Here is a 13,603-nt window from a genome sequence, read left to right as displayed (position 1 = left end):
CAAAATGTCCAAGAAAAAATACATATCCAAGGTGGAAGAAACTAAAGTTACTAATCTGACTGGTTCAGATTAATCTTAGGTGGTTTCTAAACCCAAGAGTGAATTCTCCTGTTTTTGAAAACAGAAACTTTCTTGACATGTACCTTGGCATCTTGTGGGGATGCTGGAAGCATCCAATCAGAGCAGCCGAAGCACCACTCTGGATCGGCTCAGCCAATGAAAAGCCTGCAACTCCTGAGGCCTAGCCATGGACTCAAAGTGTGAAGAGTTGTCCTGGGCTTGAAGCAAAAAAGAGTCTTCCCGGCACGTGCAGCTGTTGAGATTGAGGGGAGAAAGGGATGTGATTCCTTGCGATTGGGCCAAAATATTAGACTGTGGCACAGTGTAAAGCAATAAGAGCCTTCTTGGGAAATTCGGCCTTTAGAGATTACAGAGTATACCGGAACGTTTCATTCACTGTGGTTTCTTTGCTGGTTGGCTGTTAATCACGGTGATTTAATGATATGAATTCAGAGACTGTACCAGACCTGTCTTTTGTCCCGTGCATCAAATTGTGGCAAGAGCGCCCTCTAGCGGCGCCGGGCGGTGCGGACGGCCTCTCCTGCCGCCTGCACGCGCGCGCACGCACGCCCGCGGCGGCACCGCGCACTCCGCCGCTTCGCCCGTCGCGCCGCGCAGGCGGTCGCTCGCCGAGCCAGCGGCCGGGACCCTGGCGTGCAGCGCGGGCCTCGGCGGGGCCCAACGCCCCGGCCCGGAAGGATGCGGCTCTGGGCGGCCCGGGAGCTGAGCAGGGCCCCCGCGCCGACCCCCGCGGGCCCCGGCCTCCGGAGCCGCAGCTGCCGCCCGGCCCCCGAGAGACATGACTTGCAAGCCGCGTTCCGACTGGATTCCCTACAGTGTCTTAGATGATGAGGGCAGCAACCTGAGGCAGCAGAAGCTTGACCGGCAGCGGGCCCAATTTTAAAAAAAAAGGAAGACAAACAAAAAAACAACAATATGGCAAGAAGTTAATGACGAGTATTTCAAGTAAGATTTTTTTATAAACTCATCTGTAAAAAGAACTCTTCGGAAATTTGGTGTAGTAAGCTATTTTCACTGGTTGTATCATTCCATTCCATTTTCTAGTAATAAAAATTAGCTTTTTCCCCTTCATGATTGAAACCATTTTCTTAGTGGTAGGATTAGCTGTCCCTTAAAAGTCCAAGAGGAAACACTGTTGGAAGCCTAGTCATTTGGGGAGGAAACCACACTGATGACCCACATTTCTTCAATTCTTCTAAAGTCCCTTTTTGGTTCAATTTCTGTAACTTATTTCTCCATGAATACATTTAAATACGCTTTTGATTGTATTATCTTAGGCTCCTGAAAGTAATTTGATCTTAATTTTTAAGTATTTCCAATTGATTCCTTTTCTCTCCTCTGGTGGTTTCTTAAAGAATAGGGACATTGTTGAGTGTTTTTTTTTTCCCCCAACCAACCTCTCTTATATTTATCCTCCATGCGAGGTATTTTAGGAAACCAAATCATGCTAAATAAAAGAAATTTAAATTTGTTAACGATGAATTATTTTTAATCATTTTATGAGTAACCATTTTTCATTTGTGTTCTCGGTGTGAGGACTGTGATATTGCCATTTCTTCCACCTGTATATAGCAGTATCATCCAGAGATTCTTATGTGGGATATAGTAGCCGATAAAATGCAGTAACAGATATAAAAACCACACCTACCCGTTTATTCTCCTTCAACATATCTCAAATCCTAATTCAGTTAAATACATAAAATAGGACCCCAGAGCAGTGTAAACTGAGAGAAAACTAATTTTCTAGAGTCAAGCACCATAACTTGTGAAATTTCTTTGTACCTAATTCATATTTCTCCGAATCTTTTTTTTTTTATTTTTACTTTTTGCAGTCTTTCCCTTTTCGGTTTTCATCCAAAAATCTTGACTGAACTGCAGTTGTGCACGGATGAAGGGATCATCCACTGACAGCAGGTGTAACCAGCATCTCCAGAGCAGCAGCCCACGAGGGACTGGCATCCCGCGAGCCAAAGCAGTTGGCCCAGAGTGTGGTGGGGCGTCCAGAGCTGAACTAATAACAGCCTTCCTGTGATACTCAGCCCGGAGATCAAGTTGGAAAGAGGTGTGATAGCTCACTTGTTGTTTTTCCCTTCATGTAGTTTTAGATTCTACATATAGATGATATCATATTATATTTGTCTTTGTCTGACTTATGTGACTTAGTATGATAATCTCTAGGTCTATCCATATTGTTGCAAAAGGCATTATTTCATTCTTTTTATGGCTGAGTCGTATTCCATTGTATATATGTACCACATCTTCTTTATCCATTCATCTGTTGATGGACATTTAGGTTGATTCCATGTCTTGGCCACTGTAAATAGTGCTGCTATGACCATTGGTGTGCATGTATCTTTTTGAATTAGAGTTTTCTCTGGATATATGCTCAGGTGTGGGTTTGCTGGATCATATGATAGATCTATTTTTAGTTTTTTAGGAATCTCCATACTGTTCTCCACAATGTATGTACAAACTTACATTCCCACCAACAGTGCAGGAGGGTTCCGTTTTCTCCTTTTAAAATTTCTTTTTTTTTTTGGCCACGCCACGTGGCCTGTGGGATCTTAGTTCCCCTACCAGGCATTGAACCCACATCCTCAGCAGTGAAAGCACAGAGTCCTAATCACTGGACTGCCAGGGAATTTCCAGGTTCCCTCTTCTCCACAACCTCTCCAGCATTTATTGTGTGTAGACTTTTTGATGATGGCCATTCTCACCCGTGTGAGGTGGTACCTCATTGTAGTTTTGATTTGCATTTTCTAATAATTAGCAATGTTGAGCGTCTTTTCATGTGCCTATTGACCATCTGTATTTCTTCTTTGGAGAAATGTCTATTTAAGTCTTCTGCCCATTGTTTGATTTGTGTTTTTGGTGGTGGTGTTGATTTGTATGAGCTGTTTGTATATTTTGGAAATTAAGCCCTTGTAGGTCATTTGCAAAAATTTCTCCCATTCCATAAGTTGTCTTTTCATGTTGTTTATGGTTTCCTTTGCTGTGCAAAAGCTTGTAGGTTTCATTAGGTCCCATTTGTTTATTTTTTATTTAATTTCTATTGCCTAGCGAGACTGACCTAAGAAAACATTTGTATGATTTATGTCAGAGAATGTTTTGCCTATGATCTCTTGTAGAAATTTTATGGTGTCATGTCTTCTGTTTAAGTCTTTCAGCCATTTTGAGTTTATTTTTCTGTATGGTGTGAGCGTGTGTTCTAACTTCATTGATTTACATGCAGCTGTCCAGCTTTCCCAACACCACTTGCAGAAGAGCCTGTCTTTTTCCCATTGTATACTTTTGCCTCATTTGTTGAAGTTTAATTGACTGTAGGTGTGTGGGTTTATTTCTGGGCTCTCTATTCTCTTCCATTGATTCATATATGTTTTTTTGTGCCAAAACCATGCCATTTTGATTACTGTAGCTTTGTAGTATTGTCTGAGGTCTGGGAGGGTTGTGCCACCTGCTTTGTTCTTTTTCTTCAGGATTTCTTTGGCAGTTCTGGGTCTTTTATGGTTTCATATAAATTTTAGGTTTATTTGTTCTAGTACTGTGAAATATGTCATGGGTAATTTGATTGGGATCGCATTAAATCTGTAGATTGCTTTGGGTAGTATGGCCATTTTTACAATATTGATTCTTCCACTCCAAGAGCATGGGATATCTTTTCATATTTTTAATTATTTTCAATTTCCTTTATTAATGTTTTATAGTTCTCAGTGTATAAGTCTTTCACCTCCTTGCTCAGGTTTATTCCTGAGTATTTTATTTTTGGGGGTGCAATTTTAAAAGGTATTTTTTTTTTACATTCCCTTTCTGATATTTCATTGTTAGTGTAAAGAAATGCAGTCAATTTCTGTATGTTAATCTTGCATCCTGCTACCTTGCTGACTTCGTTTATCAGCTCTAGTAGTTTTTGTGTGGAGTCTTTAGGGTTTTCTCTATATAGTATCATGTCGTCTGCATATAATGACAATTTTACTTCTTCACTTCCAATTTGGATACTTTTTATTTCTTTTTCTTCTCTGATTGCTGTGGCTAGGACTTCCAATACCATGCTGAATAGAAGAGGTGAGAGTGGGCATCCTTGCCTTGTTCCAGATTTTAGCTGGAAGGCTTTCAGCTTTTCACTGTTGAGTGTTATATTGGCTGTGGGTTTGTCATAAACGAATGGCTTTTATTATGTTGAGATATGATCCCTTTATACCCACTTTGGTAAGAGTTTTTTTCATGAATGGATGTTGAATTTTTCAAATGCTTTTTCTGCATCTATTTAGATGATCATGTGGTATTTGTCTTTTCTTTTGTTGATGTGGTGTATCACATTGATTGATTTGTGTATGTTGAACCATCCTTGTGAACTTGGGATGAATCCCACTAGGTTGTGGTGTATGATCTTTTGTGTGTGTGTTGTTGGATTCAGTTTGTTAATATTTTGTTGATAATTTTTTCATCTATATTCATCAAAGATATTGACTTGTAATTTTCTTTTTTGGTGATGTCTTTGTCTGGTTTTGGTATCAGGGTGATTTGTTTTTTTTTTTTTACAGATTCTATTCCACTTCTAGTGATCAGTCTGTTCAAATTATCTGTTTCTTAGTAATTCAGTTTTGGTGGGCTGTATGTTTCTAGAAACTTGTCCATTTCTTCTAGGTTGTCAAATTTGTTGGCATATAATTGTTCATAGTATTCCCTTATGTTTTTTGTATTTCTGCAGTATCAGTTGTTATGTCTCCTTTTTCATTTCTTATTTTGTTTGTTTGGGTTCTCTCTCTTTTCTTCTTAGTGAGCCTGGCCAGAGGTTTGTCAATTTTGTTTACCTTTTCCAAGAACGAGCTCTTGGTTTTATTGTTTTTTTTCCTATTTTTTTAATACCTATTTTATTTATTTCCTCTGTGATCTTTATTATTTCCTTCCTTCTGCTGACTTTAGGTTTTATTTATTCTTCTTTTTCTAATTTTTTAAAGTGGTTAGTTAAGTTGTCTATTTGAGATTTTTCTTGTTTTCTGAGGAAGGCCTGTATCGCTATGAAATTCCCTCTCAGACCTGCTTTTGCTGCATCCCATAGATTTTGTATGGTTGTGTTTTCATTGTCATTTGTCTCAAGGTATTTTTTAATTCCTTTAATTCCTTCTTTGATTTCCTTGTTGCCCCACAGTTTTTTAGTAGCATGTTGTTTAGGCTCCATGTAGTCGTTTTTTTCCTTATTTCTTTTCCCTTGTTTGATTTCTAGTTTCCTGTCCTTGTGGTCAGAGAAGATGCTTGAAATAATTTCTATACTCTTAAATTTTTGAGGTTTTGTTTTGTGCCCTAGCATGTGGTCAGTCCTAGAGAATGTTCCATGTGCACTTGACAAGAATGTTCATTCTGGTTTTTTTAATGTAATGTCCTGAAAATATCAATTAAGTTTAACTGTTCTATTGTATCATTTAGGATGTCTCTAGCCTTATGGATTTTCTGTATAGAAGATATCTCCATTGCTGTGAGAAGGGTGTTAAATTCTCCTTCTCTTATTGTATTCCTGTTGATTTCTCCCTTTATGTCTGTTAGTAGTTGTTTTCTGTATTCAGGTGTTCCTATATTCGGTGCATATATGTTGACGAGTGTAAAATCCTCCTCATGTATTGATCCTTTCACCATTATATAGTGTCCATCTTTATCTTTCTTTATGGCCTTTGTTTTAAAGTCTATTTTGTCTGACATGACTATGCAACCCCCACTTTCTTGTCATTTCCATTTGCATGAAATATCTTTCTCGGTCCCCTCACTTTCAATCTATGTGTGTCCTTTACCCTGAAGTGGGTCTCTTGTAGGCAGTATATTATAGGCTCTTGTTTGTTTTGTTTTTTTTTAATCCAATCTGCCACTCTATGTCTTTTGACTGGAGCATTTAGTCCATTGACATTTAAGATAATTATTGATATATATATATAAATATATATATATATATATATATATATGAATTTATTGCTATTTTAAACCTTGTTTTCCAGTTGATTCTGTGCTTCTTCTCTGTTCCTTTCTTTGTCTTTTTGTAGTTTGATAATTTCCTTTTATTTTATGCTTGTGTTTTTTTCTTTTTGGTTTTAGTGAATCTATTGGATGTTTTTGATTTGTGGTTACCCTGTTTTTCGAGTCTAACCCCCTTCCTATATCTACTTGCTTTAGAGTGAGAGTCATATATGCTCAAACACATTCTAATAAAAGAAAAAACTCTACATTTTCTTACTCTTCTCCCCAACCTTTTATGATTTTGATGTCCTCTTTTGCATCTTCTTGTTTATCCTTTTGTTGTTCATTGTGGTTATCATCCTTTTCCCAAAAGTGTTTTGATTTTTAAAAATCTGTGTATGGGCTTATTTAAGTGGTTTATTTTCCAATTGTGATTTTCTCTTTCCTATAGATTCTTGCTTCTTTTCTGTGTAGAGAAGACCTTTTAATATTTCTTTTAGAATAGATTTAGGATTGCTGTATTCTTTTAGATTTTGCTTGTCTGAGAAATCTTTCCTTCTATTCTATATGATTATCCTGATGGGTAGAGTATCCTAGGTTGCAGATTTTTCCTTTTTAGGATTTTGAATACATCTTGCCACTCCCTTCTGGCCTGCAACTTTTCTGTAGAGAAATCAACTTATAGCCTTATGGGGGTACCCTTGTAATTAAGTCTTTGTTTTTCTCTTGCTGCTTTTAGAATCCTCTCTTTATCTTTAAATTTTGCCATTTAATTATAATATGTCTTGGTGTAGGTCTGTTTGAGTTCATCTTGTTTGGAACCCTCTGTGCTTCCTGTACCTGGATTTCTGTTTCCTTCTTTAGTTTTGGGAAGTTTTCAGCCATAATATCTTGAAATACATTTTCGATCCCCTTTTCTCTTTCGTTCCCATGTGGAATCCCTATTGTGTGTAGATTGGCACGCTTTATGTGATCCCATAGATCTCTGATATTGCTTTCATTTCTTTTTTCATTTGGCTTTCTGTCTGCTGTTCTGATTTTGTGATTTCCATTCTTCTGTCTTCCAGATGACTTATTTGTTCCTCTGCATTATTCATTCTGCTATTCATTGCCTTTAGCTCAGCTTTCATCTCAGCAAATGAGTTTTCAAATTTTTCTTGGCTCCCCCTTATAGTTTCTAGGTCCTTTTGATAGTACTCTGCATTTCTGTCAATAGCCTTTCTTAATTCCTTTAGTATTTTCATTATCTCCTATTTGAAATCTGTATCTATTAAACTGAAGAGGTCTGTTGCATTGTTTGTTCTTTCAGGAAAATTCTCTTGGTCTTTTAACTGGGAGTGGTTCTGCTTCTTCATTTTACTTATATTTCTCTTACCCTATGAGTTTAGGGGAAACCGTTTTCTTCTGTGTTCTTGGAGGGCTATTTATATGTGGGAGCATCCCTGTGTAGCTGGTGTGGGTTTGATATTTTTGTTGCGAGGGCTGTTTTTAGCATGGATGCCTGCTGCCTCTTTCCTCAGCATGTGCTGGCCATTATCCCCTTGATACGGGGTGGGCAGATACGGCAGCTGGTGCCAGATCCTGGGGCTCTTGGCAGTGGTGGCTGCTCATGTGTGCCCCTGGAGCCTGCACTGGTAGAGGAGGTGGCTCACAACTGCTCCTGGAGCTTCTGTAGGTGGTGTTCTGTCACCTGAGAGCACACGCAGGGGAAAAGGCTGCAAAGGTGGGTCCTTTCCCTCTCCTCGCACACCCCCCAGACAATGGTGCCTGGCCTCTAAGGTGAGCCCAGGTTTCCTCCAGGTACACGCTCAGCAGCGGTTGCAGCAGACTCCAGCCCCTTCAGACTGTTTCTGCACAGCCAACCCCAGTCATCTCCCCGGGTCTGATCTCCAAAGCCCAAGTTTCTGCACCCAGCTCCTGCCCACACTGGTGGATGCACATCTCAGGCAGGCAAGTGCAGGGTTGTGGCATTGACCATCTGTGCAGTTCTCTCTCTGTTCTGGCTGCCGCAAACCAGTTGCTGTGCTCTGCTCCGAACCTCCAAGCTTCCCATTAGTCCCAGCCGATCTCCCCGCTGGTGAGGGGACTTCCCATGGTATAGGAACCTTTCCTCTTTCACAGGTCCCTCCCGGGGCACAGGTCCCATCCTGATTCCTTTCTTTTTTTCTTTTGTCCTACCCATTTATGTGGAGATTTTCTTGAACTTTCAGAAGCTTGAGGTCTTCTGCCAGTGTTCAGTAGATATTCTGTGAGAGTCATTCCACAAGTAGATGTATTTTTGGTGTACTTGTGGGAGGAGTGACTTTCACATCCTACTACTCCACCATCTTGATCACTGTCTCCTGTCTTCACTTTCTTTCATCAGTGTCTTATACTTTTCCGAGTATATGTCTTTTACCTCCTTAGATAGGTTTATTCCTGGGTATTTCAGTGTTTTTTGCTGCAATCGTAAATGGGATTGTTTCCTTATTTCTTAATTGATACAATTTATTCTTTCCCAATCCAGAATTTTTTTGATGTTTAGAACACAGACCTTCAGGACCTGCAGTTTTGCATCACTGGATGATGAGAGTATCCAGTGAGAGCAGCTCAGGCCCCACCCTTATGCAGCCACTGAGGTACTGGCAGCCAGCGAGCCACAGCTATTGGTCCAAAGAGTGGTGGAGTGACCAGGCCTGAACCAATCACAGCCGTCCTGTGATATTCAGCCAGAAAATTGAGGCTGAAAGTGTAGGATTCTCTGTCAGCTGGTCTTGTTACTTTACTTGTTTTTCATCTTGGTGATTTAAGGATATAAATCCAGAGCACATAGTGCCCCGTGTCTCTGGACAATTGCATCGAATAAGAAGATGATGGTCAGCAAATAAAGATTTTTCTTTTCTTCTAGAATTTGAATGGTAATATTCAAGTGAATGTTAATATATTAATATTATCATTGTGTTTTTCTTGGCACAGTGCCTCTTCACTTGTATAATTTTTCTAAAAATATATTGCTGATTTTTGACAAAGTTGATGATTTTCTAATTGTTTCTTTTAAAAACATTGATTTCTAGCTTCATACTTTGTGAAGCAGGAACATATTGTGGGATTCAGTCCTTTGAAATGTTTTATAATTTGCTTTAAAGTTCAGTATTTTATCACCAGTGTTAAGAGTTTTATTTGAACATATATGATAGGTTAAAATAACAATTGATTTGGATGTAAAAACCTTGGAAGGGTATCACCCTTAGCCAAACAATGAGACTAAAGCTGAAGAAACTACAAAAATTTCATGGACTCATCAAAAGAGAGATAAGACTCTCACAGAAGAGACCCCACATGTAGAATTCTGCATTTGACAGAGAACCACTTGCTGTAGAGAAAGATGAGGGCAGGTCAGGAAACTAGAAAGAGCTTCATTGAGAATTGCATGCATGCCAGGGTCAGTTTTACTTCCAGAGCTCTCTTTGATAGCAATAGATCAGGAATTAGGACAAATAATCCTCCTTATCAAGATTTTAGCTTATTATTATTATGGAATATTTTTAAAAGCTTATACAGCATTTAGGAAAACTGAGTTAGCTGCGCAGTAAATCTAGAAAAGTTATCATATGATGAAACCAAATTTATATTTTAAAGCAGGACAAGAAAATTTCAAGATAAAATTCTCTCACTGTGTCCATCTGGGCCTCCACCTTCCCTCCCTAACGTGTAGTGTACATATGCATTTCACATTTACTAGATCTCCTTCAAGATGGGAATGTCTGCTCAACCATAAAAATTGTTTTGTTACCTTTCTTCTGACACTAGCAATGTAACTTCTTAAAAGCATGGCGTTCTTTCCCATCTCTGTAGGTGGTCATCATGACTGGCTGTGTGTTCTCTCTTGACTGATGGAGGAAACTGGAGGTCAATTCAAAGAAAAAGAATTGGAAAATTATTAACTATCTTGAAATTCAGCAATATACCTATAGAAAAACCAAATCTAAAAAAGTCAGTGCACCAAGAAGAGAACACAACAGATGTTAAATTAAATAAATATTATCATAAGCATTAACACTCAAATGACTTGAGGTAGGAGAAGGAGTCATCTTACTTCTCTTAACTGCTGAACATCCTCCTCTTATTTTGATGCAAGGAGATGGAGACATGTCCCACTACCAAATCTGGATGCCTGTACTTAAATCACCATGGTGCCAAGCAAGTACTTGAACAGAAAAACTACAGGGAAGCTATCACACCTCCTTCCTACTCTATCTCGGGGTTGAGTATCACAGGAAGGCTGTTATTGGTTCAGGCCTGGTCACTCCACCACTCTTTGGACCAATAGCTGTGGCTCACAGGCTGCCAGTCCCTCCTCGGCTGCATCAGTGGAGGGTGGGGCCTGAGCTCCTCTCACTGGATACTCTCATCATCCAGTGATGCAAAATTGCAGGTCCTGAAGGTCTGAAGGTTCCTGCAAGGTCCTGAAGGTTCTAAAAATCAAAAAATTCTCGATTGGGAAACAATAAATTGTATGAATCTGAATGAATTCCAGTAGTAATTTCAGAAACCAGTGACTTAAAAAAGTGAATTGTTTCTTGGAAGTTTCAGGTAGCTATTTTGTAATATGTTTGAGTACTCATGTGTGCATTTAGATGACTTAATATTATGGGACATGTCGAAAAAGGTTGAAGAGGGATGTATTGGTGGGCTTATTTGCTTCCTCACTTTATCTCTGGCTATATCACACATAAAGTATCTCTAGTAAATTCCACAACATCCTCCCAGGGGATGAGAATTAAAATGCAAAATAAAATTAATACAAAAATAATTTAGACCTTAAGGAACTCTATAAAGGCTGACCTAGAAGTAAAATGACTGTTGAGGTAAGTTATGAAATGCAGTATGGTTAAGGAATAGTCACAATTTTTGTTGGAACAAACTGCACTACAGACATCTATTCAAGTAGAACTGATAATGTTTGATGTTTACTTCAACTTCAAAATGTTTTAGTGATGGGCAGTAGTATGGCACAGGTCGAAAAACTAGAGTCAATCTGACTCTTCAGTGCTACAGGTCTTTTCCTGACAAGTGAGTGGCTCTGAAAAGACCCTTTGGTTTGCGAGGCTCAGGTGGTTCTGAAGCAGCTCATTTGAGGATGGTGTACCTGATGACTGCCTTGGTGGCCTAGGACATGGCATGCTTGCCAATCTCCCTGGGCAGCAGCAGGGGCACGGAGGTCTGGATCTCTCTGAAGGTGATGGTGGAGCGCTTGGTGGAGCTGGCCAGGGGTGCAGCCTCCTCGGCGATGGGCTCGAAGATGTCCAGGCCCTCGTGAAAACCTGCTTCAGCACCCTGGGGAAACAGGTGATGAAACTGTCTGGGCAGCAGCGGCGACAACGCCTTGGCATCTTCTGCTTTGGGCTCTTTGGTTCGGCCTCTGTGGGCTCTTTGGTGCCCAGGCTTTCCTCAGAAGAAGTCTCACGGCAAGGCTCGGCCATGTCGGAGCCACCTTCCCCACAGCTCAGAGGGAAGGACAATGAGGCTGCTGAGGGCCAGTGGCCGGGTTTATAATCCCTGCGTTCTCTGATGTCACAGGCAACGTCCATATCTGACTGGACAAAATGCAAGGCAGGGAGGCCTGTCACTAAGGCACCCCATGTCACGTGTCATTGGTTGCCACCCTGCTTGGCCTCCCGTCAACCAATCCCAGTGGAAATCTGGTGACCTTTAAACTTTCCGTGACCTCCCCTAGAAAAATCTTTGAACTATGCCCCATGTAGGAAAAGGTCATCCGTTCACTTCAGCTGATGTATGCCTACTATTTATGCATGAGAACTTTGAAAAGATGTCACCGAAGTCACCTACATTGAAGAAAAATCAGTTTGAGTTCCCTGAGAGAGTCTCTATAACTCAAACCTTTGCCACCATCAAAATGACTCTGGCCACTTGGGGGCCATTTTTCTCAACACAGAATTTTCTCTTTCCATGGCTGAGCCACCGTGGCTTGAGCAGGAACTCTCTGACTTGGTCAGCAGAGTGCTCCTCAAAATCAGTCATAGGGCATAACTGACCAGCCCTTACCTCCAATTCTTATCGAACTTACAGGGAATCAGAAAGAACAGTAAAACCACATTCTCCAAAGACAGGCCACAAACAGAAATCGGATACTTGTACGTAAATACTAAAAATATTTAACATTTAGCAAATTTTAATTTTTTTTAACATTACTTAGGTACCCCAAATACCACACATACTGGAATTGATGAAAAAATATGTGTTAGTTGAAAGAAATTATTTTTCTAATTCCCTAGAAACCTTCCGAGTGAGAAGAAACTAATCAGTAAAAGGGAAATAGTTAAAAATTAGAAACACATTCCTTTCAAAAACCTACGTAACTCAAGCCAAGTATATCTTTAATGTATTTACGTAAAAATAAATTACAGACATTGAACCAAGAAGGACTTAGGAAGACTTGAAGAAATGGAGGTCTTCAATGAGCTAAGAGCCTAATGGTCAGGTTTCCAAGTGTGTTTCCTGTGAGGGCTTCAAGGAGCGGCTAATTCTACTGCTAACAAAATAGTTCCAATCATGAAAGGATAAATGCTATTTTTTATTACTGGTAAATACAATATGATGATCAAACCATGGAAGAAAGTTTACAACAGGGAATTCTTTGGACCATAATGATAGTGTTAACATGAACCCCAAAGCTACAGGAGGACACCTTTGTGATTACAAATTCTCAAGGAGACTTTTCCTGACCCCAAATCTAGGGCATGGTGTAGAATTCTTTTTTTCTGGCATCTTCCCTTTCCATTAGAAAAAGTCCAGTTTTTCATTAAGGGTGCAGCCATTCAAGCAACCACAATTATTAAAGATCTCAAGGAAGTATTCATTTCTGTCACTTTTCACACAGAGGTGAGCATTTTCAATAATGTATATAAATAATTTTGTCAAGTTATTTTTCATGTCTTGAATGGAAGTTTCCCCCATTTTCTATTCCATTTATTGACCAAAACAGAAGTGTAACTGACCCTTTAAACTACTCTGCAGCGTAAAAGACAACTAACACTCATGCTGGTGCCATGGAGGGACCTCTCCAAGGGGCTGTCCAGCAGGACGGGCAGATTTTCACTTGTCGGCTCAGAACTCTCAAACAGCAAAGCAGAAGCTATGTGTCCTCTTAAAGATCAGCTCTGTAATGGGCATAACATCACTTCTTTCATACTCCATTGGTCAAAGCAATTATAGGCCTGCCAGAGTCAAGAGGCAGGGGAACAGACATGCTTAATCCATCCGAGAAGTGTCTGGGAATGAGCAGCTTTCACAAATCTAACAAATAGTGCCACACAACACATGCTCTTTGAGATGCTGCTGGGTGCCACACACATGATATGTCCGTAGCACAAGGTCCTGGGTTCCTTGGGCCACAGTGTTGTTAAACTATGGAATACTTTCCCACTTGACTCACTCTTATCTGGGTGAACTCCTGCATGCAGTGAATCCCTATAATCCAGGGCAAACCTTTCCCTCTGGTGGCATGAAGTTTCTGACCATTGTAGACATACCATCCCCCTACTCCTGGGCCCCTGGACATAGAAATACAGACACACAG

General features: G+C 40.0%; 1 long non-coding RNA gene across 1 annotated transcript; it reads left to right on the top strand.

The window, feature by feature from the left end:
- Positions 1-683: 683 nt before the first annotated feature.
- On the top strand, positions 684-10,076 carry LOC130706517 (uncharacterized). The gene is made up of 3 exons (XR_009006746.1): positions 684-1,026; positions 1,914-2,143; positions 9,859-10,076. It is a non-coding gene; the product is annotated as an uncharacterized LOC130706517 (long non-coding RNA).
- Positions 10,077-13,603: the final 3,527 nt, after the last annotated feature.

Source organism: Balaenoptera acutorostrata, chromosome X (genome assembly GCF_949987535.1).
Source record: "Balaenoptera acutorostrata chromosome X, mBalAcu1.1, whole genome shotgun sequence".
NCBI lineage: Eukaryota > Metazoa > Chordata > Mammalia > Artiodactyla > Balaenopteridae > Balaenoptera > Balaenoptera acutorostrata.
This window is presented reverse-complemented; position numbering and strand designations above follow the sequence as displayed.